The following is a 27,845-nucleotide window of genomic DNA, read 5'->3' as shown; positions in this document are numbered from 1 at the left end:
CTTGCTAGCTAGGGATCATGGGAGTTGTAGTCCAAAAACAGCCTTGGAGACCCAAGCTTGGGAAACACTGGTGTAGTAATTCCTCCCCAACCCAGCGAGCCACTTCTGTTGTGGCATGGGGGAACTTTCTGAATATCCATCTTATGTGCCTAAATCCAAATCTCCCTTGGATGCACAATGAATTAGTTGTGCAATCTATTGCATCCCTGCCAGTGGAGGCTGCTGAATAAGGGCAAAGGTGGCACTGCCCCACCAACCTCAGTCTTCCCCCATTTTCCTGCCTGCTTACTACCAGTCCAGAAGGTGGTGGCACTCCATATCAGCTTCCTCTTCTTCCTTAGTTCCTAACAGGAAGAAGGATGAAGATGAATCTAGCATTTGTCAGATATTGGTTTTGGCGCCACCTACTGTTGGGCTCCCTGCATTCTACCCTACCAATCCCAACCAGCACCAGCCACCCCGTCTTTTGTGTATAATCCAAGAAGCCCATGTGATCAGGGTGCTTGATGCATCTTAGGGTCTAGATCTGCAAGGTTGAATGGACCAGGTCAAACTTCAGCCTCTCTGAGCCAGCTGGCCTGCAGTATGTGTGGAAGGAGGAGAGATTCAAGCAAGAATTGGTAGCTGATTGGTGTGGCAAGACTATTTGTTTTCCCTTGTGCAGGTGGGCACCAACTGGGCAGAAAAATCCCTCAGGTTGGAACCGCCCTTCTGAGTTGATGGGTTGTAGAGACTTTGGGGCTACAAGCTCTAAAAGAACTAACTGCTTGAAAGCTGTACAGATGGTTAGCACATCTGCTGCTGCCAAAATTGATTTTTTTATTTGTATTTTTTAAAAAATAGCTCCCTGAAAATGGATTTTTCCTTTTACTTTGTATCCCAGACTATCAGGCTTTTTCCTCCCAGGGCTTAAATCCTCTGGCTTTCCATCACAGAAGGGGGAGAGGAAGACCCCTAGCTCAGTTTAAGAATACGTGTTCTGCTTACAGAAGATCTGGGGTCCAATCCTTGGTCTCTCTTGTGAAAACTTGAATAATAGGACTGTGCAAGACCTCAGCCCGAGACCTCAGAGAGTCCCTGTCAGTCATAAATAGAAAGTACTGGGTTGAGTCGATAGAAGGCAGTGTCAATATTCATAAAAACCACAGGCAACAGAAGCTGAAATGGCTCAGCTGAAAACAATTAACCTTTCAATCTGGATCTTCTACAAAACCTGCCTATTTTTAAAGCTAGTTTGGCTCTGGTGAGTTAATGCAATAGGAGGCATTCCAGACTCCTACATTTATTGAGAATCAGAAATAATGCCCCCCCCTGAAAAAATCCCTCTTCCTTTCTAACAGTCAGAAGATCTTTTGTTTTATTACATTGTGTCATATCTTATATTTACTGAATCAGTTCCCTTCCATCAGCATAGTTCAAATTACATCTCCATTGAGGCTTTACAATATGTAGCCAGGTACTTAACCTAAATCAGTTAAAGGGCAAGCAAACAGATAAATGATTTTTGTTGTTGGGCGCGTTTGTGTATTAATTTTCCTCCTTAACCCAGAAACAGTTTTCTGACCATTTTGGACATTCCATATCTTTGAGCACATATTTTCAGAATCTGCATTTTAAAATGTAATACAAGAGATCGCCTTCTCATGAGCTGTTATTGAAAAAGTCCTTTTGATTCTCAAGTTGCCAAGAGTTGTATGGAAGACCCTGTGTTATACATGTCTGCAGCGACTCACCATGTATGCATACTTCAACATCTCCCATAACATTCAGCAACATCTCCCATAACCCCTGGCCATTGACCATGCTGACTGGGGCTGATGAGAGTTCCAACAACATCTGTAGGGCTACAAGTTCCCTAATGCAGGCATAGGCAAACTCGGCCCTCCAGATGTTTTGGGACTACAACTCCCACCATCCCCAGCTAACAGGAGCAGTGGTCAGGGATGATGGGAATTATAGTCCCAAAACATCTGGAGGGCTGAGTTTGCCTATGCCTGACCTAATGAAATTAATTGGGAGAATGGACAAAACAAAGTGCCATTTCACGTCAGGCATAATGAGCTTGTAGACTTCACTTACCACACAAAAATGTCAGTCAACATTCGCCCAACTTTGATAGCTTTAACAAGTGCTTAGACTAATACAGTGGTACCTCAGGTTACATACGCTTCAGGTTACAGACACTTCAGGTTACAGACTCCGCTAACCCAGAAATAGTACCTCGGGTTAAGAACTTTGCTTCAGGATAAGAACAGAAATTGTGCAGTGGTGCAGCGTGGCGGCAGCAGGAGGCCCCATTAGCTAAAGTGGTGCTTCAGGTTAAGAACAGTTTCAGGTTAAGTACGGACCTCCGGAGCGAATTAAGTACTTAACACGAGGTACCACTGTATATGGGTGATGGCTTGTAGCCAAGCAAAATGGATTCTCCAACTCTCCTTACCACATCCAAAGAATGACAGTGGGCACCTGCTTTCAGGCTCTGCTTGCAAGGCTTCTCAGATGCATGTGACTGACAGACAGAGTGCTGGACAAGATGGAGGATTCATCTGAATTCCTCTCAGTTTTTTTTAGGTTCTTACCGCAAGACAAATAGCATGAGGACATTAGAATTTTTTAAAATATATATCTAAGATTGGTATCCTGCTTTTGTATCCAAATGTTGCTCACTAGGATGAGTAACACAAGTGAGCAAATGATATGATGGAAAGGAGTTTAAATGAATACTCAGCATGTAATCAAGATTATTGTTGCAAAGAGGACAAGCTGTTTCAAAGAGTCTCTCCCCTAACATTCAGGAGTGTGTGTGTGGGGGGGGGGGGTTCTGTGGGGGGGGAGGGGACAAAAGCAAGCAGAGGTAAAATGAAAGACGGGTGCTGAGGTCATGTGCCTTGTGTTAATGATTTGGGGTGATTTCTACCACTGGTGATGATCTATACATGGAACACCACATGTAGTCCTATAGATTCCAACCCTGTGCATTTTACTGAGGAAATTGGTGATTGATATGCATATTCATGCAGCACACACACACACACGTACATACAAGATTTTCAAGTGAAAAGCGACTCTAAAACAGCAAGGAATGTGTCTGAAATTTTCACAGCCAACAAATCGTCCTCTGCTGGGGCTCTCAAGACGAGGATTATGTGACAGAGCCATTTAACTACATGAGCCTCTTAAAAGCTTGGGCAGTAAAGTTGTTCACTTGGCGGAGATACTAATAGGCCGAGAAGCCTTCGTGTTCAATTTTAGCACCTTCTGTCTCTCTCATTAGCGCCTGACAAGGCCCTCTGCCACTCAGTGATTGCAGCAGGAACTGATTACAGCCACAGAAGTAGTATCCATCCTGCGCCTGCCTTCTCGTGGGCTATTATGCTATATACTGCAGAAGTTGCTTTCTGATTTGAACATCAAACAGCCTGAGCGTAATCCCAAATTCCTGCACCTATTGACATCTTTAAAATCTCCTTTCTTCCACTGATCACACACATACACATCGCCACCCTGGAATAAAGTCCTATGTCCTAATTCAGGGTTACTTGCATCAGAGTAAGACTAGGTACATTATGCACATTGTACCCAGCTTTTCACAAATTTGTGGGATTGATTTGTAGTGTTCGATGACAGAATGGCTATAAGGCGGCATGGGGTCCAAGCATACTGTTGTGGGAGCAGTTTAATCTGTTCTTTCTCATGGGCACAGTGCTATTGTGGAAGGAAGGTTTACCTGATGGAGGGCAAATTTCATTGAAAGCAGCAACAACACAGAGGTAGGATATCTTTGGAGTAAATTGGAATCTTTTCATCAGATATTGTGCCAATAAAATCTGTCTTTTTGGAAAGTTGTCTATGAGTTCTCTATGCATTGAGATGCCTCTTAAGAGACCCTAACCAAATCTGGCATGGTGGTTCCTGAGACTGAGGAGCAGGTTTTGGTCTATTTCTGGATAGCATCACACGCCATTTTGAATCAAGGTGGTGGGCCAAATCTGTCAAAGGAGCATTGATTTGGACACCTGTTAAGATGCCGTAACCCAATTCTGTATTGTGATTCCTGAGATGAAGAAGCAGGTTTTGGAATATGTTCACCTACCATTGGATACCATTTTGAATCAATATGGAAGACAAAATCTTTCAAAACTGCAGTGATTTCGACGCCTGATTTCTGCACTGTTATACCAGGGATGCAAAATCTGGTAATATTAACCAATATAGGTAAAGGGACCCCTGACTGTTAGGTCCAGTCACAGACGACTCTGGGGTTGCGGCGCTCATATCGTTTTACTGGCCGAGTGAGTCGGTGTACAGCTTCCAGGTCATGTGGCCAGCATGACTAAGCCACTTCTGGAGAACCAGAGCAGCGCACGGAAACGCCGTTTACCTCCCCGCCTGAGTGGTACCTATTTATCTACTTGCACTTTGACGTGCTTTCGAACTTCTAGGTTGGCAGGCGCTGCGACCGAGCAACAGGAGCTCACCCCATCGTGGGGATTCGAACCGCCCACCTTCTGACTGGCAAGCCCTAGGCTCAGTGGTTTAGACCACAGCGCCACCTGCGTCCCATTAACCAATATAGAGTAGGTCAAATAAGTTCATTTAGAGTTAGATAAATATGTGTTTTGAGTTTTTAAAAAAGTTCTTTTTGTAAATAAATAATCTATTATTCTGATTTAAATTTTTACTTTAAAAAATAGTTGAAAAAACAACTGCCCATTTTCCCAGCATTTCTGTGATTTCAAAAGAAAAAGAAACTGTGTTATAACCAAACACATTTGTATGATCTGAAACTTGGAAAGGTGGAAACTGCTGTCCCAGGATCCCCAAAAGTTACCCTTGTTCTCTGCTCCTTCCCTGATAGCACTGCAATTGTATTTGTATAACAGGAACAATTTCGGAATGGCAGGCCAGATCCATATCTGCCCTCAATCTCACTGTCAATCAGCTGGCATCATACTTGCACCCGGTGATTGACAGGCACCTCATCCACCAGTCAAAGTCCCTTCCACAGTGCTTCCCAATGTTTTGGAAGCATTGTATAAAATGCTGTGCAAGCCCTATGCTCGGTGCTTCCTAAATGCTGAGCATAGGGCTGGCAAAGCTGCTCTCTGCCGGGACTGGTTGCCCAATCGAGTTCCCCATGGGGGACTCTGTCACACAGCTGATCTGGTAGCCTTGAAGACATTGCCCATCAGCTGGTGAGTGGTGACTTCAACCCTGCTTCCCGCACAGATCTGTTATGTGATCTGTCATGGTAAACATGAAGCCCAACCCTTAATTGTCAGTCAAGAAAAAAGAGATGCTATCCCTGGCAAAATGTGGAAAGGTTTACTGTTGGAGGATACTGTAAAACACACAGACAAGACCACCCATTCAATTTCTATCTGAATAAAGTTTGCATAAATTTGGCGTCCTGTTCATGGATAAACAAAGAACCATTCCAGAGATGTCAGTCAATAGTCTTTAAAAATGTTCTTTTATATATTAGAAAGGAACTGTTCTGTCTAGCGAAGGTGAAGATTTGCTTTGTGCCAAGTACTTTTGAGTCAGAGCTTCACCACATATGACAGGTAGAATTTTCCATCTTATTATCCTCAGCATTATAGAATCCATCAGAGAGAAAGAGATTTGACCTTCACCTCAAATGTGACAACCCTCAGCTGAATGGGATAAAATGTTATGTAATCTGAATATATATCTTCATTTTTGGTCGACAGATAAATGCCTTTTGTCCTTCCATCCAAGAATAATAATACTACAATCCATGTAAAATAAGATACAGGACTCCACTTTTTGTATTTTTCAACTTTTTGTGAGTGCCATTCTTCTGCCGGGAAATATGATAAGTTAATGCCTTGACAATTACTTATCAACCATGCAATCTTAACTGAATTAATGCCTAGATATTGCTAGACTTCAGCACTCATCAGCACCTGCTAGCAGGACCTATGGTCAGGGATGATGGGAGTTGTACTCCACAAACTAAAGAACTCTGTGTGTGGTTTACAAAAAATCATTAACAGTAATGTACAAAAATTCAACACCTTCTGATGCTTAGTGTCTTAAATGATATTTACAATGCCAAAATAATAATGACAAACACAACTCCATGTCTCAAAGCCAAACAGATCAAATATTCCTGCAATGAGTCCAAGAGAATAACTCTCTATGTGTATAAGGTGAAAGGTAAAGGGCCCCTGGATGGTTAAGTCCAGTCAAAGGCGACTATGGTTGCGGCACTCATCTCGCTTCCAGGCTGAGGGAAGCGGCATTTGTCTATAGACAGCTTTCTGGGTCATGTGGAACACCGTGATGGAACACCGTGATGGAAACCAGAGCGCATGGAAACTCTGTTTACCTTCCTGCTGAAGTGGTACCTATTTATCTACTTGCACTGGCCTGCTTCCAAACTGCTAGGTTGGCAGGAGCTGGGACAGAGCAATGGGAGCTCACCCTGTTGCAGGGATTCGAACCGCCAACCTTCTGATCGGCAATCCCAAGAGGCTTAGTGGTTTAGACCACAGCTTGTTGCTGGTATGATTCTAATGGAACTCTGACAATGAGATAACTGGATTTCAATCTCTGTTTTGTGAATCTTCTTCTGGTTGGCCCCTGAAGGAACCATGCAATGACAATTCAATGCTCAACCAAATAGGTCAGCTCCAACCTTAAAAACGCACTTCACTCTTTTTGAAAAGGCTGATGGTCAGGGATGATGGCAACTGTACTCCAGCAGGTGCTGGAAGACCAGACGTCTCCCATCTCTGGCTATCTCGTTGCCAGATTTGGTTTTGGTCTGTGTTTGGAAACTATGGGACACCATTTTGAATCAAGATGGCAGGCCAAACTGTTCCAAGCTCTGCTGGTTTGGATACCTCTTAAGGTACGGTAACTGTCATGCCCCTGCTGGAGGGATCATCTTCAAAGAAGGAGAGTAAGACAGAACAGGGGGATTCAGAGCATTTGGGGGTCATGACACCTCAGTCTCCTTCGCAAGACACAGATGGCTTCTGTATGGAATTTTAGGTAGAGGCAGAGAAACACCAGAGTCCGAGGGAGCAGCAGTGCAGGTCCAGTCAACCGCCTGATGTGATGGCCTGGGAATCTGATTCAGAGGCTGAACCTGAGGAGTCCCAGCCTGCACAGGAGTCCCCACCTCCAGGGCCGGCTGAGCTGGGGCAGGGGCTTGAACCTGAAGGGCCCTCACCTGTGCCGGATCCTCAGGAGCAGACACCAGCTGAATCCGCTCTGGCTCCGGAGGTGATCGAGGACCCATTGCCTGCAGGTGCTCCTCTCCCAGCCCTGTCAGGGGAAGGTGAGGTTGCCTCTGGGTCCAGTAATCCTCCAGTCTCTCCGGAGCTGCAGAGGCTCAGGGCAGAGAGGCGGAGGGAACTGAGTTTTCACAGGAGGAGTGCTCGCCTTAAGGCCAGGAGAGGGAAGTCACCTGTGGGCCGGGACCGCCCCTGGCCTCAGAGGAGATAAAAGCCAGTCAGCCCAGTCCCAGGTTTCGGGAGCAACATCATTGGTAACCTGTTCCTGCCAGCACCCTGTCCTGCTCTTCCAGAGTTCCTGACCACGCCCCGCTCCTTGCCTTGGACCTCGCTTCGCCCTTGACGGACAGCCTCCATACCCTCGACCTAGGACCGGACTCAGACCACGCCGCACGGTCCCCCCCCCCCCGGGACCAGCACACCTGATGATGAAATGTCAATCTGAAGAACTCATTGGGAGTAAGAGGAATCTGCTCATGTGTAGACTAAACTCAGGCAATCCAGTTAGCCTGCAGCTAAGCTCTGAAGGCTCATAGGTAAAACATCAGTTTGGGAAGTGATTTTGAAATTGGCATGGTGGGAAAGGGTTCCCTCACCAGTGGCGAAGCTGCATGCTCCGGCACCAGGGGCAGAGAGCAGGAGGGAGCATGGCTGGCATGCGTCCCGGGGGCATGGCATGCTGCCCATGGGGGCATGGTGTGCATCCTGTGGGCATGGTGCGCCTGTCGCAGGGGCTTTGCACCCGGGGTGGGGGGGAGGGTGCGGTGCGTGTCTGGGGGGGCAGCCTTGATGGGACACCCCCCCTGACGGTGCCAGGGGTGATGTGCTCCCCCGCGCCCTGTTCCTCCGCCAGTGTCCCTCACTTTCTCTTTCTCTCCCTCACACACACCAAGAGCTTCTTTTTTAAAAAATGGAAGCCTTCCATCACTGCATTTCATTAAAAGAAAAAGAAAGAAAGTATCAATCAATCCAGTCACAGATCTCCCATGTAATGTGTAATCAATGCCCGTATTTGAGCAGAGGTAGATACCTCACAACTCCAATATTTAGTATGGAGTACATCGTAGAATTTATTACTCACTGTCACATCAACTGATCTGTGATCTTTTTACTTAATCTATTTTAGCTGGCTTATGCCCGAAAGATAATAGAATTATAATATACTGAAAAAGGTCAAAGCTAATAAATATTGAGTTTAAGTTCTCCAGAAGTGGAAATTCTTAAGTACAAAACACCCCAGCATTGTTTGTTTGTTCACCAGATTTACAGACTGCCCTTCATTGCATAGTCATTGCAAAGTGCTTTCTAACGAAAACATACAAAACGTAATTCAGCCTAAAACCAAGCAATTGCAAATACCAAAGGGGAATCAAATATTAAACCTTTAGACGCAAAAAGGCAGAAGATCAGACACAGCTCAAACTTTAAGCATTGTTTAGAACCAGCGCAGGATCCATTCAGTGTTGACATACAAGTGTTCTGTACCACTGCACAATGAGTCGTGCCTGATGGTGGGACAATAATAAGGATAGGCCATCCAAACAGATATGCTTTATTTATCCAGAAATGAAGTCAATTTCATGTTCAAAAGGGTTTAGATTCCACATCAGGTTCATTCTGTGCATTTTCCTGCTGTGCTTTTACCCCTTTCTTGGCATTTGGTTTTTTTAAACCCAACATTCAAATCAACAGAGCCGTATTTTTGAAGGCCTGTAGCAGCTTTCTTGCCAAAAGTTTTAAAGTCTAATGGCTGTTTCCCAGCTGCTGAAAGAATTATCCCACCCCCTGTATTTATAGCCTTGTAAATATGCAGCCCTCTAGCAGACACACACCAAAGAACAATGAAGAGCAATTCACAAGGGCAGATCTACTCATCCTACCAGCCCCATAGGAATTCCTGTTGATGGATTTATCGCAACCATTTGTTAGTGTTGTTTTTGTATAACAACTGCATCTTCATACTAAAGAAACCCTGGAGAACAATACTGTACTGAAGACTACAGAATGAATGTTAATTGAGAGCTACTTATGAAGGTAGGTGTTTTTAATGGATCGGCTCTTTGAACATTTACTATCAATATGTCACATTAGGGGAAAGAATCAACTATATAAGAAACATCTTATCATGAAGATCAATATTTCAGCATTTCCCCTCATCGGACTAGGCTTTTGTGATAATTAACATTCCACATTAGAATCTGCTCACTTTTTAGACTGCTGGGGTAGTAAATGAAAGTTGCTCACAAAATTTTGTACATAGGTTATATTTTTGTTGCCTTCTTCAATATGTATTATCCATCTCCTTCGAGTACGCAGACCAGCCAACTATTTGCATCTTGCCTGGTGGTAATGAAGCTACACTCTCTTAAAGCTGTCAAACTACAATTTATTAACAGGCTTGTGACAAAAGATTCCTAATTATCCAGACTGAGTTAATTAAGAACGATGTGCTGCCCCGTATATCTTTATCTTTGTTCTACCTGTAAGACAAAAATGAGTTATTTAATCTCGATAATATATGGTTTGATTCTGAGGGAGTTGTAATCCATGTTGAGATGATACAGAAAACAAGGGATCTACAATGCGGCGGGTAGGATAGGAGATGGATGGACTGTTACTGACTGTTGTGCTTTCCCCAACACTGGGATAATCACAATGGGGTAAAACTGAGCAGTGGCATGTGGTGAAATCGCCAGCTTGCAAGGGTGATTGGAGGGGGGAAGCTGGTGTGAGCATCGTGCCCCCCCCCAAGCCAGGCAGAGCTTCCCCAGCTTAGGAAAGAAGATGCTAGGGGAACATTTAGGATACTAGCCTAGCCTGCCTAGTCCACTGACTGCACACCACTGAAATTGAACGTGAAAAACAAATGCGTGTAACTGGTATCTAACTCCTACTAAACTAGCAAAAACGTAGAGAACTGTTACAGATAGATGTTGGAAGTGTAAAGAGAAGGAAGGCACATTTTACCACATGTGGTGGGAGTGCAAAAAAAAAAAAAGCATATTGGGAAATGATTTATAATGATTTGAAAACAATGTTAAAATAACTTTTTGTAAAAAAAAAAACCTGAAGCTTTCTTACTAGGAATTTTAGGTCCAGAAATACCTAAGGCTCAGAAGAGACTATTTATGTATGCTACAACAGCTGCACGGATGCTACTTGCCCAAAGATGGAAGGAGAACAATTTACCTACAAAAGAAGAATGACTGATAAAGATGGACCATGCCGAACTGGCGAAAATGACTGGGGAAATCAGAGATCAAGAGGACAATAAATTTAATAAAGAATGGGGAAATTTATTAAGTTACTTGAAAGAACACTGTACTGTAAACAATTGAAAACATTGGCAAGATTTTAAAAACACTTGTAATGAAGCGAGAATTGTGATAAAAATTGAGATTTAAGAAAATATGGAGAATATGATACAATGCAGTTTGAAAAGAATATCTGGAGAAACCATGGAGAGATAGAGGGAAGTTTGGGGATTCTGAGAATGAATTTTTAAAAATTAAAAAGGAAAGGAAAGGAAAACAAATGAGTGTCTTTTCCAGTGACACAGTAGTAGTAAATTTGGCAGTGCATGAACACTTCATGACAACGTCCCCGCTACTCCGCCAAACAGCCATGCCCCGTTTAAGGCTGCACAGCAAAGGGCAGATATGTATAATGCTTTGCCTTCTGTGGATCTGAAGCTGATATAATTCTAGGTCAGTTTTGCAACTAAAGTCATGTGTATGCTTCCATTACTCTCCACGCACACATGGCCCAATTTAACAATCTCTGTTTTCATAATGGCTGCCGTCTCCAAATGCTGAGTAAAAAAAGAAAGAAAGAAAGAAAGAAAGAAAGAAAGAAAGAAAGAAAGAAAGAAAGAAAGAAAGAAAGAAAGAAAGAAAAGGTATTTCTCTCTGTTGCTGCTTTTGAGATGCCAACTACAATCATCGTCCCCTAACTTTGGCTTTGCTTTTACAAAATCTTCATAAATAACTAATACCCTTCCGCACATGTTTGCATTGCCTGAAGAAACTTTGTAACCGAAAGCGACACCGCCTTTGTTATGGATTCCTGATAATTATTTTATCAAAGTGCTTCGTCTTTATAATATCGGCTTCTTGCACAATGGAGCACTGCTTGTTGTTTAACGTAAATGAGTCCATGAGAGAGGCTGCAGAACAGTGAATGTTCCTCATTCGAAATTCTCTGGCTTGGTATGAAAACACTGCAAACTAGTAGAAGACAAAATGAAAAATGCAGATCAGCAGAAGCTGCAGACTACAAATATCAGGTTAAATAAGAACAATTTAAAAAAAACCGCTATGAAATTGAAATGTATAAAACTTTGATCTAAGACCCTTGGAATTGTAATTCCCTTTTCACCTGCGGTTCACCCTTCTCCCTTTCACACAAGCACCCCCACTTCAGTGTTTGCCAGCATCTATGATGCTTTCACAGCTCTCTCACACAGGTGGGTTGCCCCTCTCATGGCTGCAAGGAGAGGAAGAGCAGTGCCCACATCCCTTTCCACAATTATGACGTCCTCTTCCATTGAAGTGGAGACTTGCTGCCATGGAAGCATAGCCCAAGTTGCATAAGGGTGCAATTTCAAGCCCAGGATGGGTACACTCAGGATTGAGAAAAGCAGGGTATGCATGGTCAGATTCACAAGACTCAGGTAGGGGGAAAAACAGCTCAAACTCTGGAGGACTGCAAGGGAAAGAGCCCAGCAAATAGGTTCAGAGTTCCCTGGGTTCCTCATCAGGAAGATGAGACACGGAAGGCTTTGACAGGAGAGAGAGGGAGAAGGACATCATCAAATTGGATGATGCAGAGTTCCATGCAGAGTTAGCAAGAACACATAGCATCCTTTGGCAGCTGCTGGTGCCCAAAGATCCCAATATAGTCTGCCACTCTGTGGAGGCCCACCTGCTTCCCTCCATCTTGGAACAATCATGTTAACTTTCCCAGAATGCCCCAGAACGCCACTATACTTGACACATTCTTGGAAATGTAAAAGGTTGCACTGATTGTAATGCTGGCTACTAACTGCTGCCACCAGCTAAGACTGCTGGAGGACCATTAGAGGATTGCCTCAAACTTGGAGCAGGCCCTGATCCTTGCATGGGATTTTCCACTTCCTCACTTGTTTAAACTAACCACCCCTAGGGAGGGAACCCCCCTCCCCCATTGATGTAAATTCAGACTTAGAATAGGCCTATTTGAAATCAGTGGGAATTAATTTATCCCCAACTAAGTCCAATTCATTTCAATGGGTCTCGTCTGTGTATGACTGTTTGGATCCAAACCATGAAAAATAAATATAGGAAGTCTCTTATATTTCTATGATTATATTATATATATTAAATAAGTAACTTCAAAGATGCAGCTAGATAGATAGATATGAATACTCGATACAGATGCATGTAGCATCATTGCTTAGTGTGACTCTTGGTCCTCATCCTCAGTTCTTGAGACCCTGCAACACTGTATATCCTGCCAAACTGGCCTCAGCCTCCATATTCCTTCTGCTCCAGAGTTGTCCTCACATTTCCAATGGTTTGTTTTTTTTAAGGTTTCATTTTGAAGCTGTGTCAACATGTGCACTTTTATTTCTTCTAAAGCAGAAGGGCAACACTAAGTGAACAAATGAGGACACACGGGCCAGATGTGAAGTGGAAGTGAAGGGAAGAGGGAGGGAGCAGAATATTCATTGCGGGTCAAAGCAAGGGACAAGGAGAATTTGTCAAACTGGCCACAGCACGCAGCGGCATAAAACAAATGTGCTCCATCCAGCTGGTCTTTAGAAGAGCCACAAGTGTCGAGTGACAGCTGCTCTTCTGATTGAAGTGCTCGCTTAAAAACGCCAGCTTCCACGCAATCATCCAGAAAAGAGTGGCCGTCAGGACAGAATGAGCCAGGAACTGCCAAACGCTAAACCTAAACTGGTGCCAGCCTGTAAACCCTTTACGGTAATTCCAAAAGGTCTAGTTCAAAATGGAATGTTCCACCTGACAGCGTTTAGCATCACCTGGGCTGGCGTAATCCCATTGACTGCGCAAGTCGTTAGCTTTTTAAGTAGCGCCGCAGGTGAATAGTCTGCTGTTTCTTGGACTCCCAGCTAATCAATCACTATAAAGGAAAGGCAATAAATACTGAAAGAGAAATCTTCTTCCCCGGCCCTTACCTACAGTTGAGTAGACGACGGCACATGATCCCTAGGCCTGAAGACAAATGAAGGGGCTGCTTTGACAGAATTACAGCAATACCTCTTTGAAATGGATTTTTCCCTGACCTTGAGAATTTTCGCGTGACTAAGTAATCTTTGTGTGTGTTTTTATTCCGTATCAAGACAGACTTGTCTTAAACCTGTGATACTGAAAGGGGAGGAGAGATAAAAGGCAGTACGAGGCATATTTGAACATTAGAAGTGCGGGGGTGGGGGGGAGCCATCTCTCATGGAAGGAGGGAAGACTGCCAGGATGCGGAACAATCTGGCATCTCTTTGTTTAAATTTTGATGGCATTTGGCACCTTGGGGGGACGTCATCTGCTTTCCTGTGATGATGGCGAAACTGCCTCTCAAAGCTGGGGAGGGTTGTGACTCTTTTTGAAGCTTCTTTCCACTATGTCCACTCATTTGAATGGCATCTTGGCATTTAATTATCTTCAGAAGTTGGAATCTCACACCTTGCCTCATTAATCAACAACCTGTGGTGGGTGATAAGAGCTCAGTTCTCCAAAAAGAAGCACCTCTGAGCCCAAGACAAGATCAATAGGTATCCTCCCCTCCCTTGGAAAGCTTTCAGAAGTTATTATGAAAAGTTATCAGCTTTAGCTTCTCATATTAGCAGTTAATTACAACTCACTGGGTGCGGCCTAGGGTTGCCATATTTCAAAAGGCAAAATGCTGGACACAAAAAGCTGTTGAGCTTTTTTAGGGCAATCGTCTGATAGCCATGCCGCTACCACCAAGCCTGAGTCCGAGCCACAGCGTTAGTCACCGGCAACAGCACCAGAGCCACCTGTGTGCACGCACACACACAAAAATTATAAGCCCCAAACCCAGGACATTTGCTTGTAAAATTTCCCCCTGGCCGGTCATGTAGTACCCCCAGAAGAGGACATGTCTGGGAATTCCCAGACATATGGCGACTCCTAGCAGAGCCACTATACTAGCTTCCCAGCAGGCGGGTGTCAAGTACGGGAGTTTGCTTCTTCCTTCTGGTAGCTCACCAATAAGAATTAATGAGCATCTGGTAGATTTATAGTATTTTTATTACAGTACGATGTTGCGAACATAGATCGGCATCTCTCTCCAAGGATCGGGGTTGCTCACTCTGACTCCCCCCCCCCTTCCGCAGCAAGTAGCACGCCAATGGGATGTCTCTCCTCCCCTGCGTCTCTTTTGTTCTCTGACATGCTCAGACCTCCTAGTTCGGGGGGAGGTAGAGAGTGTCCCCCCCCTCACTCTCTATTGATGTATCGCCCAGCTGCTCCCTCCCTTCTGGGTGCTCAGTAACTATCTCAAAGCTGGGTAGCTCTGTGTCTACGTGTCTCTCTGCTTCTGGAAATGCTGAAAGCAAGGGGGGGCGAATTGTCCCCCTCTTCTTCTGTTAGAAGCTGATCTCCCTGCCTTCCCCAATCCTCATCTTCAGAGTATTCTCTGACAGCAGGTCACTGTTTCTTACTGGGAAAGATGGGGAGGATTGGTAAGGTGGTGGCGGGGAGTTTGGCATGGTGCAAACATACCAGTGGCACCAATGTAGTGTTCCTGCTAGCTCGTTTGCACCACACTGACCTCCCTGCTACCTGTTAAAATTCCTTCTCCAAGATTGCAGTCATGGGATTGTTGTCTTTCACATGACGGTGTATGTTTTGACTCCACAGAGTGGGAAGTGATGGGGACAGGATGTTTGTGTTACTGTGTTCCGTGAAGTGAGACTATTGTTCTTTTTCTCTTTGCTGTCTGATGCTAGAGAAAGAGGGAACCATGTTGCAGTGCTCCGTGTGTGTTTATATGTAAATAAAGTAGATTAGCCAAAATGCTGAGGTCTGTTACGCAAGCTGCAAAGACTCTGTGGATCCCTAAGTGTGCCAATGTCAGCTGGCATCGGTCACTGTGATGTTTGGGCTGAAGAAAGCTTTTGAAGCTCCCGAATGAATGACCAGGAGGGAGAGAACATGCCAGTCGGGGTCCTACTCGAGTGTAGGACGAGCTCCTTGCTCCTTACCCTCCCAGTAAGCAACAGCAACCAACCTACTGGGCAGTTGGTCCTGGGCAGCCCACCACCTGGTGAGCCTCTTCTGCTTCCATATTTGAAGCAAGTGCAGAAGTAATGGGTTGGATCCAGACTAAATAACACCAAATGTGAAATAAATGGGGCCTAACTTAGTCTAAAACTGTATATATGAGGGGAAAGTGAGCACACAAATGCAAATATTACTGAAAATCGCATGCAAAAGTGCATTATATTAGAGGAAGTTGCTTTCGAAAAATAGATTGGGCCAAAGTGCATACACAAATATGTATGCTAGGAGAAATGTGCATTTTTTTTCAAAAAATGCTGATTGGTTTTCTTTTCCCCCAATCTGTATCTATGTTGAATTTCAAACTGTTTTATACGTTTGCATTGTTGATTTTTTTTAATGGTTGTTGCATGGGAATCAATAAATGAATAAATATGTATAAGGACTTTTTAAAAAATTGCAAAATTGATGTGGAAATATGAAGACTGGAATTTAAGATTGGAAAAATAACAAATGGGCAAACTCATCCCTCCCTCCTTGGCAGCCTCAAATATATTTGGTCCACCTACTTTATTGGGAGTAAGGCAAGAGGCTTAAGGTGAAAACTCCTCTCTGATTCAGCAGGCTGTGGGGTATGGGAAAGGAAGAGGAGGTTCGGCTTAATAATTTTCTTTTCCCCTCCTCCTCTCTCAAGACTGTTGACTTATCTGGGATCTCCTGAGGGAACATCAAAGGTGGCTGCCATGACATGTGACATGTAACTTGAGAATGATACAGCTTCACAACACAACTGTTGGTACCATAGCAAGACTGTTGACTGAATCGTTATTTTACTTTCCTTTTAAAGAAAGAAGTGCTTAGAAAGTTCTTGCCAAAAAGTTCAAAAATCTTCATAAAGCAAACGCAAACAAAAATATATCTATTTTTTTCCTGAAAACTGGACAGTTTTATCAGCCTTAATATTTTGGGTGCACAGCAGGATGATTTATTGGCATACAATGCTAGGAAAGATATGATCTGAATCCTTTTCATTTTGATGAAATTTACTTCCTCGTTGTTTCCTTTTCCATTTGTAAACTTAAATCTGTTTGCTTCCTGCTTACATTGGACAGAAAACATTCCTCACCATTGATACTGCTCATTTATGGTATACACACTCTTTCTCTCCAAAAAACCAAAACACAGGTTGATGCAACAATCTCTTAGTTGCATGACTTTTCACTACTCAGACCCTGTAAACTTTTACACATACAATCTCTGCAAAGCTGAAATAGATTGTAACTCCACAGAATTGCCTTCCTCCACCTTCCTTAACAGCAGTATTACCAGAGACTTGCAGGGTAGATGAACAATTCCATTTCTTTCATGAGATTGCTTCACCGCAGAGGTAAATTTCCATTTTCAAGCATATGAAGACTTCCTATGCCACTGCAAGAGCTTGCAAAGGTCACTAGTGACACAGGAAAATCCCCCAATGGAGTGAGAAACAATGACTTGACATGAATTAAATGAGAGCAAGTCTAGTTGATGTTTAGGGGTATAAGAAGGAATCCATTTCCATTCCAACCCATGTTTGTTGCATGTAGTGCTGTTTCTGTTCTGCTGCAGTTCTGCTTCCAACAAAAAAACCCCTGTTATTTGTACTGATGTTTGCTGTGGCAGAATCTTATATAATTAGTTACATAATTAATAACTTTATTACTTTGCATTCCTAGGCAAAGCTGGATTGACATGAGGCACAAAATGTTGAAGTGGAGCCACATTTCCTTCCATGTGTTCTATCACCTGAAAAACAGGACTTAAATGTGGACCCAAAACTTGGGTCTCCAGCTGTTTTTGGACTACAGTTCCCATTATTCCTGACTACTGGTCCTGTTAGCTAGGGGTGATGGAAGTTATAGTCCAAAAACAGCTGGAGATCCACCCAAACATGGGAACTCTGGTCTCGATGGAGACCAGAAAAGGATGACAACATTATCATGTTTGGATAGGAGTCAAGAATGGAGTAATGAAGACCTTCAAATACCACAATATATTTTCAATACTGCAAAAGAATGGTTGGCTATTTGCTACCTAGCAAAAAAACAAAACAAACATCCCAAACTATCAACTAACACCATCCCAAAACATACAATACAATCTGGTAGTTATTCCTTTCCTGAATCTTAACTGCACTGTTGTGGGGAATACAAAAAGTTCTTCAAGCTTCATAAACAAGACTCGACAGTCCTTGGGAGTGACCCCAAGAGCTAAGCAATAGGTGTTTGTAACCATCAGCAGACCGGCTATTGAACGCCAGCTCACTAATTGACACACAGATGTTTTTGCCATCATACTGCTGAATGCCTTATTTCCGGGATCTGCTGAAACAAACGCAATGTTCTGCAGTCACATAGGCAGCAGATACAGGAAGCTTTTTAATGAGGCTCCATTGGACCCTGGGCTTGCTGGTCATTAGGACCAAAATCCCTCATGATCAATACTCTCTCTTCCAGTGTTTGCCTGGAGCTCTCTTGGTGAAGCTTGAGACATAGAAGTCTACTGCGGGACTGAGAAATTTTCATTTGTACATCAAGGGATATTGCCTAAGGATGTGCTTTTCAGTATATGAAGAAAGACTGAAGAGGTAGGGAGGCCTTGTACCAGCAGTGGAGGATACTTGCACCTCCTGGGACAACAGCTGAACTAAGACCTTCTTAAGAAAACCTGCATCCATTAAATTTATCTCATTGATGTTTCCAGAATGAAGGAAACAATGTGTTGATTTGCTTGCGTTTGGAATTACTTGACTGTTGCTTTTCCTCTTATTTTCAGGTCTATATAATCTATGTGAAACACACAGAGGCTTCCTTTATACTTCAAGGCAATTATTTTACAATGGAACTACAGAGGAACTGGTCACAGTTATTTATTTTCCCCCACCACATGATGCTTTAAACTATTTTGCCACTCCAAAGGGAGACAGCTATATTTAAAACTGTGGCAACCACAGCTAGGAAGTTTCTGCTGCTATTCAAAAGAGCTGCATCCACTATTTCATTTATTATTACAATGCTTGTTGCTACACAGAGCCGGGGACGATTCCCAGGTCCACTTTGATCCTGACAACCCCAAAGATTTCATCCAAATATTTGATGCTGGTGAATTTGGATGGCAATGCTAATATCAAAATTAAGAAGCGAAACCAATTTACACACTTTCCCCCTCAAAAGTTTCCAGCCAGGGTCATACCTTGACAGAAACTATACCTAGAGTTGCCACGTTGTTCAGTTCTTAAAAGCTCTTTACTGCTGCTATTAATCCTTGTGGAAATGAATGGAATTTATGGCAGAAGGATCTTGTCGGCAAAAAGTCTCTAACCAAACCCGATTTATAATTACAAGCAGGTCTACCCTTGCAGCCATCTAAAGAATATTATTTATTAATTAAGAAATTAATTTTATCTTCCATTCAAAAGGCAATATCATGTTTCTAGATCTAATGAGCATTTTCTTTGCTACTGGCTACACTTTTATATTTCTTTGATGTCCACGTTGCCACCCTCCCACCTCTTCTCCTCCTCTGGCAGGTAAATTAAACTTCTTTTTCTGTGTGCTAATCATTTTCATTTCCCTGGTACAAAGATTTCTTTCTCATTGTGTGCTTATTTTAACTAATGACATGTCTCCTTCTACTCATAAACCTCAAGATATTAGCTCTTCCTTGTCCTATCTGCTCCATTTCTCTATCCTTTTAGCTGGTCTAATAAGATTTCCAGTCTATCCGTTCAATAGTTATTTTTCCGTCTCTCTCTCTTTCTCCTCTAGAGATCTCACCCACTTCCTTTTGCTCAACTTCACGATGAACCTGCTTGCTAGTCATGTGGTCTACTGTCTTGTCGCTAAGCCTTAGTTCCTGTTTTCTTTGTAAAAAAGGATTTCTTATCACAGTTTCAACTTCACTTTGATTTCTTCCTCTTTATGATAAAATGCCCCAAAATAATTTCCTGCTCATCTTAAAACAAAATGCATAAAGGAACAAGTTCAAAGATATTACAGTGGTACCTTGGGTTACACACACTTCGGGTTACAAACTCCGCTAACCAGGAAGTGGTTGCTCCAGGTTAAGAACTTTGCCCCAGGATAAGAATGGAAATTGCGCACGGCGCAGCAGCAGCAGGAGGCCCCATTAGCGAAAGCACACCTCAGGTTAAGTTAAGAACCGTTTCAGGTTAAGAACGGACTTCTGGAATGAATTAAGTTCTTAACCTGAGGTACCGCTGTAATAGGATAGCTTCACCTACAGCAGGGATGGAAACCCTCTGTGAGCCTATGGGTGTTGCTGGACTCCAAGCCCCATCAGCCCCTGCCAGCAGAAAAAATAGGAAGAGGTCATGTGACTTCCTATCCACCTACATCTGAAGGTCCACAACTTCCCCACCCCAAACTGAGATCTTATGCAGTAGGCATTTATACAAATTCTAGTTCTACAGAGCAATGTGCCATGTGCATATTATGCTAACAATACCATTCGCTGTTATTTACAGTGGTACCTCGGGTTAAGTACTTAATTCGTTCCGGAGGTCCGTACTTAACTTGAAACTGTTCTTAACCTGAAGCACCACTTTAGCTAATGGGGCCTCCCGCTGCCGCCGTGCCGCTGCTGCACGATTTCTGTTCTCATCCTGAAGCAAAGTTCTTAACCTGAAGCACTATTTCTGGGTTAGCGGAGTCTGTAATCTGAAGCGTATGTAACCCGAGGTACCACTGTACTTCTCTATATTAGAGCTTGTTTTCCTCTTAGTGGCCGATGTTCATCCACATCATGGACAGGAACCACATATCTTGACTGGTAGTGGCAGCTCCAGGAGTGGCAGGAGTGGCGGGCACAGGGGGTGTCTGCCATGCTAATGCTCCCTGAAGGCGGTAGCACCGCCGCTAACTGAGATGGGGCAAGATGGCAGCAACATCAAGGCTGTGTGGTCTCCCAATGTGGTATTCCTGCCCATGTGACCACACAGCTGCAACCCTGTCTCCATCCTGCCCCCTCTATCCTGACACGTGGCAGCATCGCCACTGTGAGAAGGGCATGTCACAATGGAGGACATGACCCCGTTACTTTAGCTATCTTGCTTAACAACTGGCATTGTTCCCCTTAACATTCATTTTTCAAATATATCTTTCAGTGCATTAACCGGTTTTATTCAATTTATTTAGAAAAGATCTAGAGCTGGCTTCACCCTGCATGGTGCATTTCTGGACAGGACAGGAAACACCTTGCAAACACACACACTTTTCAACATGGTGGGGTCACCAAGGGAAAACACTTCTGGCCTAGACTACGACTGCTCCCCCCCCACTTAATAGTTAAAAATAACCCCTCTCAACATCTGTACAGTGTTATGATGGACCACCCAAACATATTATTATTATTATTATTATTATTATTATTATTATTATTATTATTATTATTATTTACTGACATCTATCTGTAGATCTCAGAACGGTTCACAACACAAAAACACAAGATAAAAATAACACAAAATACATAACAACAACAAACCAGTTATCTGCTTCTAGTGCACGTCTTTCTTTGGCACATGTGGATTTTAGGTGTTTTGTGAGCATCCAAGTAAATATGCTTGCAAAAGTGATGGTCCACGCTTGAATGCTTGTGAGCAGGACTGAGATAAGTGGGCTATGTGCTTGCATGCTCCTCAGAATGCCACCACAAGTGCTTCTTCCTTTCCCTGCCCCAGGGTTCAGTAGCTCACCTTGAGGCATGGGGAAGAGGCAAGGAGGCCCCAGCAGAGCATCATTCCCTTCCAAGGATGTAAATGGGACAACAGCTCCCACAGACCCTCATAGGGAGCTGTGCTACATTTGTCACTTTTACTAGGAGGAGAAAACCAAAAATCCGAAATAACAGTAAACTAGAAGGAGTTTAATTTGATAGACTACTCAGATGGTGCCTATAAAAAGTCTACAATCTATCTTTAAAATATAGGAATAGAGTATGAGACTGGGAATTGTTACAGAATGCCTTTCCTATGGAACACTCTTGCTTTCTCTTGATAAGATAGAAACTTGCCTTCTTCTGAGACAGGTGGCTCACTCACCTTGCACTTTTACTTGTCTCCATGCTTCGTTTCTGGGTCTGTGATATTTCAATGCACAGGGGCATCTTAGGGCTTGCAGATCAGTTGAAGCAGCTAATCACAGTAGTGTTAAATCCATTTGGCTTAGATCCTCCAGGTTATATGGAAGAGCAATGGCTCAGTTTCATCCTGTAGCTGTTCCAAGTAGAGCTGATGTCTGAAATCCTGGGAGCTCCTCTAGTCTGTGTAAACAATTTTGCATTGTTTATTCCATCTTGGCATGAAGTACTGTCTTATGTAGAATAAGTAACCCTTACTTTCATCGTTCCCTTAGAACAACTACTTTATTTCCAGCAGCATTCATACTTTAATCTCCCTTGGCTTTCTTATTCTTTCTCTTTTTTCCTTACAATTTCTTATATTTTTTTCCCCTTACCAGGAGCTGGGGAGAATTCACATTTAATTTGATTGATATGTGATTTTACTACTCGGTGGTACTTTTTTTAAAAAAAACCCACAAGATTTTTTCAATCCATGTGATTCTTCTGGCAAATACAAAGTTAGATAAAACTATATTAGATAATAAGAAACTCACATTCATCATACAGACTGATTTTTCAAAACACTGAGCTCTAACAAAAGCAAGCGCTATCCATCTTTGCCTGCTCTATAAATCTTCTCCCAAACATTGCCTCTCCCAGAGTAATTTTAAATGGAATCTAGCTAATTTCTCTTTCCTATCATCGTAGTGCTCTTATTGTCATGGCAACTAATAAGTGCTCAAACTTCAGGTCAAGGTTGATTGCTGAAGATGCTGTTTTGCAACCTGCTGCGCTGCTTCCCAATAGACTTCAAGTACAGACTCTCCATCTTGTTAATGATGTATGCATTCATTAACCAATATTTGGCAATATTAGTTAATCAAGGAACACATTACCCATGATTAAAGGAGTATCTGAATGTGTAATTATTGATGTGCGGAGTCAAGCCTGTATATCTAAGTTTTATGGGAAAACCTTGAGCTAGACTAGACAGACCGCTTCTAAGTACTTAAGATCTTTTCCTTCCCCCTCAGGGAAATAATTTGGGTTGCCTTGCCTAGCTAACTCCTAACCAAACTTCTTTCCAGGCTCTAATTTACCGGTAATCCCTATCTGGCAGTCAAGCCCTGTTTGACAGTTTAACTTCAAATTCTCCACTCTATTTTTTAAAAAAAGATATTTATTGAAATTTTAAACAATAAAACAAACCTTCCAATCAAACGAAAGAAAAAACAACATTATCACAGTCAAAGCAAAACAGAAAAATACAATAAAAGACATAAAAAGGTAAGAAATAAACAAAAAAAGAAAGGAAAAAAAACATAAAAAAGACATAAAAATCCAATTTTTTACTTATTGTTTTCATAACCCTTCTTTCTGACTTCCTCACATCTCCCTTTTCTGTGTTCCTTTTTACACAATCATATTCAGCAATATCTTACCCTCTTTCAAATCTTGGTCTATATTATACATTTCAACCCATTGTGTCTCCAATTTTTTCCCTTTATATCCTTTTGTTTAAATTTGACACAGTGAAGTCTAACTTTTTCTCTCTTGTCTTTTGAAACATTTGTTACATACTCCTTTTACCTATGTCATAAAATTCTCCACTCTAATTGGATGTTGCACCACCCAACTATGGTTGGCTTCAGGAGGCTGAGCCAAGGCCCACCCATCACACCTCAGCTTTTCCTGAGCCCACTTCACTCCCACTTGTTCTGTGAATTGGTTACAAGAAGGGGCCAAACTGTGGGTTAAAGGAAGCACTTGGAAATGGGTCTTGGAGACAGAATAAAGCAATTCTATAAGAACCTCTGCTTGTACCAAGACTGGGTATAAGTCACAATTGCTGGGGCAATTCACTTAACCAGTACTGATCCACTATTGGGAGGGGTGTGTCAGTTGAGTTGACAGAACAATCTGAACCACCCTGAGGCCTTTGGGTATAGGGCGGTATAGAAAACAAACAAACAAATCACAAATAATGTTGTTGTTTTTAAAAAAAATAATCTTGAAAATTCAAAAAGTACATAATTATATGTTCATTAAACATGGTGAGATGTAAATAAAAGAGAGAGAAAGAAAAAGAGCAACAGAACCCACGTAGAAAGGGGGGAAACCAAAAACTATATTTTACAAGGTTGATGTGACATGTGTGCGTGTGTGTAGGCTCTGCTTACTCATATTTCTTATTAATTTGAGGACAGCAATATTCATTCAATGATAAGTGGTTTCCTAACGCTGCAAAAGACAGTTTCTCAGAAGATCACAAACTAAATCATAAAACCACCTTCTAATGATCCCTTGTCATGTATCTAGTTGGTGTTTAACGGCCCCAGGAGTGGCCAAAGGAGAAAATACAGAAACAGTGAAGTGAAAACAGTCTTGTGGAACAAATTATCTTTTAATTTACTAAGCAAGAGAGATCACAAACAGATAAAGCGGTTTGTAACTGACAGAAAGAAGTTCAAGTCAATTGACTGAAAATTGAGAATAAAAGGAAGCGAGGGTGGGGGAGGACAGGACAGCAAAGGACAAAAAGAACACATCACGTTTCCTTTGGCATCTATTGTTTCCAGACTGTTGATTTTTCTACTCTGTTTAACCTGTACAGACCCAGGAAAATACAAGATAAGATCTCCTTAGCTCTGCGATCATTCTGGCACTGGGGAAGTTTCACACAGGTTCAGCTTTCCAATCCACAGGTAGCTCTGCTGGTGGCTGCTAAGTCTGAAGGCCAATTTGGCCTTAGCCAAAAGCATTTTTGCATTTAACTGTGCAAATTGATGGATAATAATAATAATTTTTTTAAAAAAATTATTTGCCGGTATATCCCGCCCTCCCCAACCAAAGCCGGGCTCAGAGCGGCTAGCAACATGAAGATGCAAATGGCATCAGCTGAGAAGCTTATCTCTATTGGGATCAGAACAAGTGTGGTAGGAGAATTTAATCCATTCCTCCCCTGTTGCAGTCCTGAAGGAAATCGCTCCCCTGCAGCTGGAATTTGCACTGAAAGCAAATCCCTTGTTGGTACCAGCAGAGGATTTTCTTCCAAGGCAAATAACTACCTTCAGAGGAACAGTTTACCTCAGGGACCATACCTGGAACAAAAAAAGTTAATTTTAGGGTTGCTTTTTGGGGGGGGGGGACAGAGTTGTTGAGCTTTTTTTTTTTTTAGTTTTGGGTTGCTATACACCTGGATTTCCCCAGTTATTTCAGTGACACTGTTTTCAACTGCCGTATTCTGCCGTATTCTGGCAACCCTGGTTAATTTACTCCTCCACACCCACTGTGAGCCTCATAATTATCAGCTGGTGCTCTCTGTCTTTTCAAAAACTTGAATGTTAAAAACAAGGATGCATTTTACGTTGTATCTTATTTGGCCCACATTAGCTACAGTTAAACTTAGCCTAAATGATAAATCCATAGGGATTAAAGTGATGTATTTGTGGGAAGGGCTAATGTGCAAATTTAGGACAATTTCATGCTCTAAATTTTATGCATGAACAGTGAACGTGTGGGTGGGGACAGGGGTACAGATGCAAGCCGAACCCACAACATCCTCTTAGGTGTTGCATCTGCCTCAGTTTGTGAGCTTTCCTGTTTGGTGCTGGAAAGGTCTGCAAGGGAACAACATGTGTTTCCTTCCATATGTAGAGAGCTCTGCTCTCATTTATGTGAACGTAAGTAGAAGCTGCCTGCAGACCTCCCCTCATTTGCGCTGCACGTCCCTGACCTTCCTTGTGTTGTGCAAGAATGGTCTGCAAGGTTCTTACTCAACACAGGAGAGGAGGAGGACTGAGGTGGGCATGCAGTGTAGATCAGGACATAAGGGGTGGATCCTGCTTGAGCACCCCTGCCCCAGTCCACATTTCCTGCATTCATCTGAAGACATCTAAAGTTTGGTGCTAAAATGTGAATGTCACCGAGCTTAATAAGAATCTCTGAGAGCCTCCCTGACCTGGCTGAATAGCCTTGGGATTGCAAGCTAGCCACATGCCCCCATACTGAAGCAAAGTTCTCTGGCAATAACTGGATAGAATACCCCCCTTTTTTTAAAAAAAAAGGTGGCCATTTATTTTTGTATATTTGTTGCAAAGTTATATTTATACTCATTTTAAGTACCTGAAACACTGCCTTCTTATTCCTCAACCGGCAAATTCTCTGCCCCCACCAGGGGTACATCGTACCAAGGTTTATTTCAGGGGTCAGCAAACCTTTTTAGCAGGGGGCTGGTACACTGTCCCTCAGACCTTGTGGGGGGCTGGACTATATTTGGGGGGGGGGGAATGAATGAATTCCTATGCCCCACAAATAACCCAGAGATGCATTTTAAATAAAAGGACACATTCTACTCATGTGAAAACATGCTGATTGCCGGACCATCCACGGGCCAGATTTAGAAGGCAATTGGGCTGGATCCGGCCGCTGGGCCTTAGTTTGCCTACCCATGGTTTATTTCATGAATCCCAGGACTGAAACTGAAACTAGAGTCCTGTCTCCTCCATAAAAGGTTGTGGAGTTCTTTGCAGAATCCCTTGACTTTTCGCTCTTCAGCTATCTGTTGGAGGGAACCAACTCCACAGAGACAGGATATTTACACTGCACTCTTAAACACACTTAGCTGGCAATAACTCTCTCTAAACTCAAGGAGACTTCTGAACAGACAGACATAGGATCATGTTATTAAAGATGGTAAAGGTAAAGATAAAGGATCCCTGGATGATTAAGTCCAGTCAAAGGTGATTATGGGGTTGCGGCGCTCATCTCACTTTCAGCCAAGGGAGCAGGCATTTGTCCACAGACAGCTTTCCAAGTCATGTGGCCAGAATGACTAAACCACTTCTGGTGCAACGGAACACCGTGACGGAAACCAGAGCGCACGGAAACGCTGTTTACCTTCCCGCAGAAGCAGTACCTATCTATCTACTTGCACTGGTGTGCTTTAAAAACCGCTAGGTTGGGACAGAGCAATGGGAGCTCACCCCATCACGGAATTCAAACCACCAACCTTCTGATCAACAAGCCCAAGAGGCTCAGTGGTTTAGACCACAGTGCCACCCACATAATCATCATTTCATTCCGTATAGGACAGTGACAATAAAGATTATCATATCGTATCATCATCATCATTATTATAAATTGCACCACACTGGCCACCCCATACACGTATGAGCAGACACACCTTCTGTTTTTCTTTCCATCATGAGCTGTTGGTAGGTGTTTCTCTTGTGAATGCAATACAATATTTTGCAAGTGCTACAGAAACTAAATGGAACTTGGGGATCCCTTGTTCTAGGGTGGTTGCTCTGGGATCTGCTGCAGCTCCTTCCAAAGCTACATGAAGAGTGTTATGATAAAATTGCAGGTTGCAATGCTGACAAGCTAATGCCAACTGGAAGAAAACAAAACCAAGCAAAACTCCCGTCCAACTGTGCGGGGAAAATATGTTGCAAAAATAACATCTGGCAACTTGATCTGGCAGGTGTTATGCATGGAGGTGCGGAGCCTTCCAGCTGCTCTGCCTCCTGAAATACAACTCAAGACAATTTCTAGCACTGTTTTTAAAAGAAAGGTTTGGGTAGTAATTTATGACCCAAGTGTAACTGGAGGGATACTAATTCCGAGATACCCAGGTCATACTTTATTTCCCTCAGGAAAGCAAAACTACTTGGGACATTTTTATGGCATGTCATAATAACTAGTCCACAACGTTAATACATTCCACCTGGCTGGCTTCAAATCATGTTCAGTGCTTCATGATTGCATCTTTATACTGGGTTAAGCCTATTGTTGGCCTCAGAAGGCATACAAAACAGTAAGTAGATTTACCTGGGACTTTTTGTTGTGCTGTACTTCACCTAGATCCATTTTTCCTATTTGTGGGCAGTTCCTTATGTGGACGTCAGTCAACTGGACACCCATAATAATACTTGATACTTTGTTAAATTCTCACACGATCCTTTGATTTCTTGCCCACGTCATTCTTCAGACACCTCACCATAATATTCTTTGCTTGTTTCTGTAACTGCCGTAAGTGGGACTGACTACATATCTTCTGTACTGTGCTTGCAACAGTTAGGACTCAATTGATATTCAAGGGTTTTGCTTTCTTTCACTGCATTGAAATATCACTATTTAACGATGACATGTGGGAACTGGCTCGTTTTTATTTTTTACTTTACAAAAGCAGGGAACCACCATGCTAATTTACACT

The 27,845-nt window shown here is 42.8% G+C and overlaps 1 long non-coding RNA gene across 2 annotated transcripts in view; it reads right to left on the bottom strand.

The window, feature by feature from the left end:
• Positions 1-8,688: 8,688 nt before the first annotated feature.
• LOC308587434 overlaps positions 8,689-27,845 on the bottom strand; it is a 46,330-nt gene continuing 27,173 nt past the window's right edge. Inside the window, exons 2-3 of one of the 2 annotated variants that reach the window (XR_014008376.1) lie at positions 21,609-21,829; positions 8,689-9,748 (exon numbers count right to left, since the gene is read on the bottom strand). This is a non-coding gene — a long non-coding RNA (uncharacterized lncRNA). Of the gene's footprint in view, positions 9,749-10,367; positions 11,495-21,604; positions 21,830-27,845 lie in introns of those variants that run through there. The other variant, XR_014008377.1, reaches the window with a different exon arrangement.

This window comes from Podarcis bocagei, assembly GCF_964188305.1.
Source record: "Podarcis bocagei genome assembly, chromosome: 5".
NCBI lineage: Eukaryota > Metazoa > Chordata > Lepidosauria > Squamata > Lacertidae > Podarcis > Podarcis bocagei.
The sequence above is the reverse complement of the archived record's forward strand: the minus strand, read 5'-3'. Positions and strand labels throughout refer to the sequence as shown.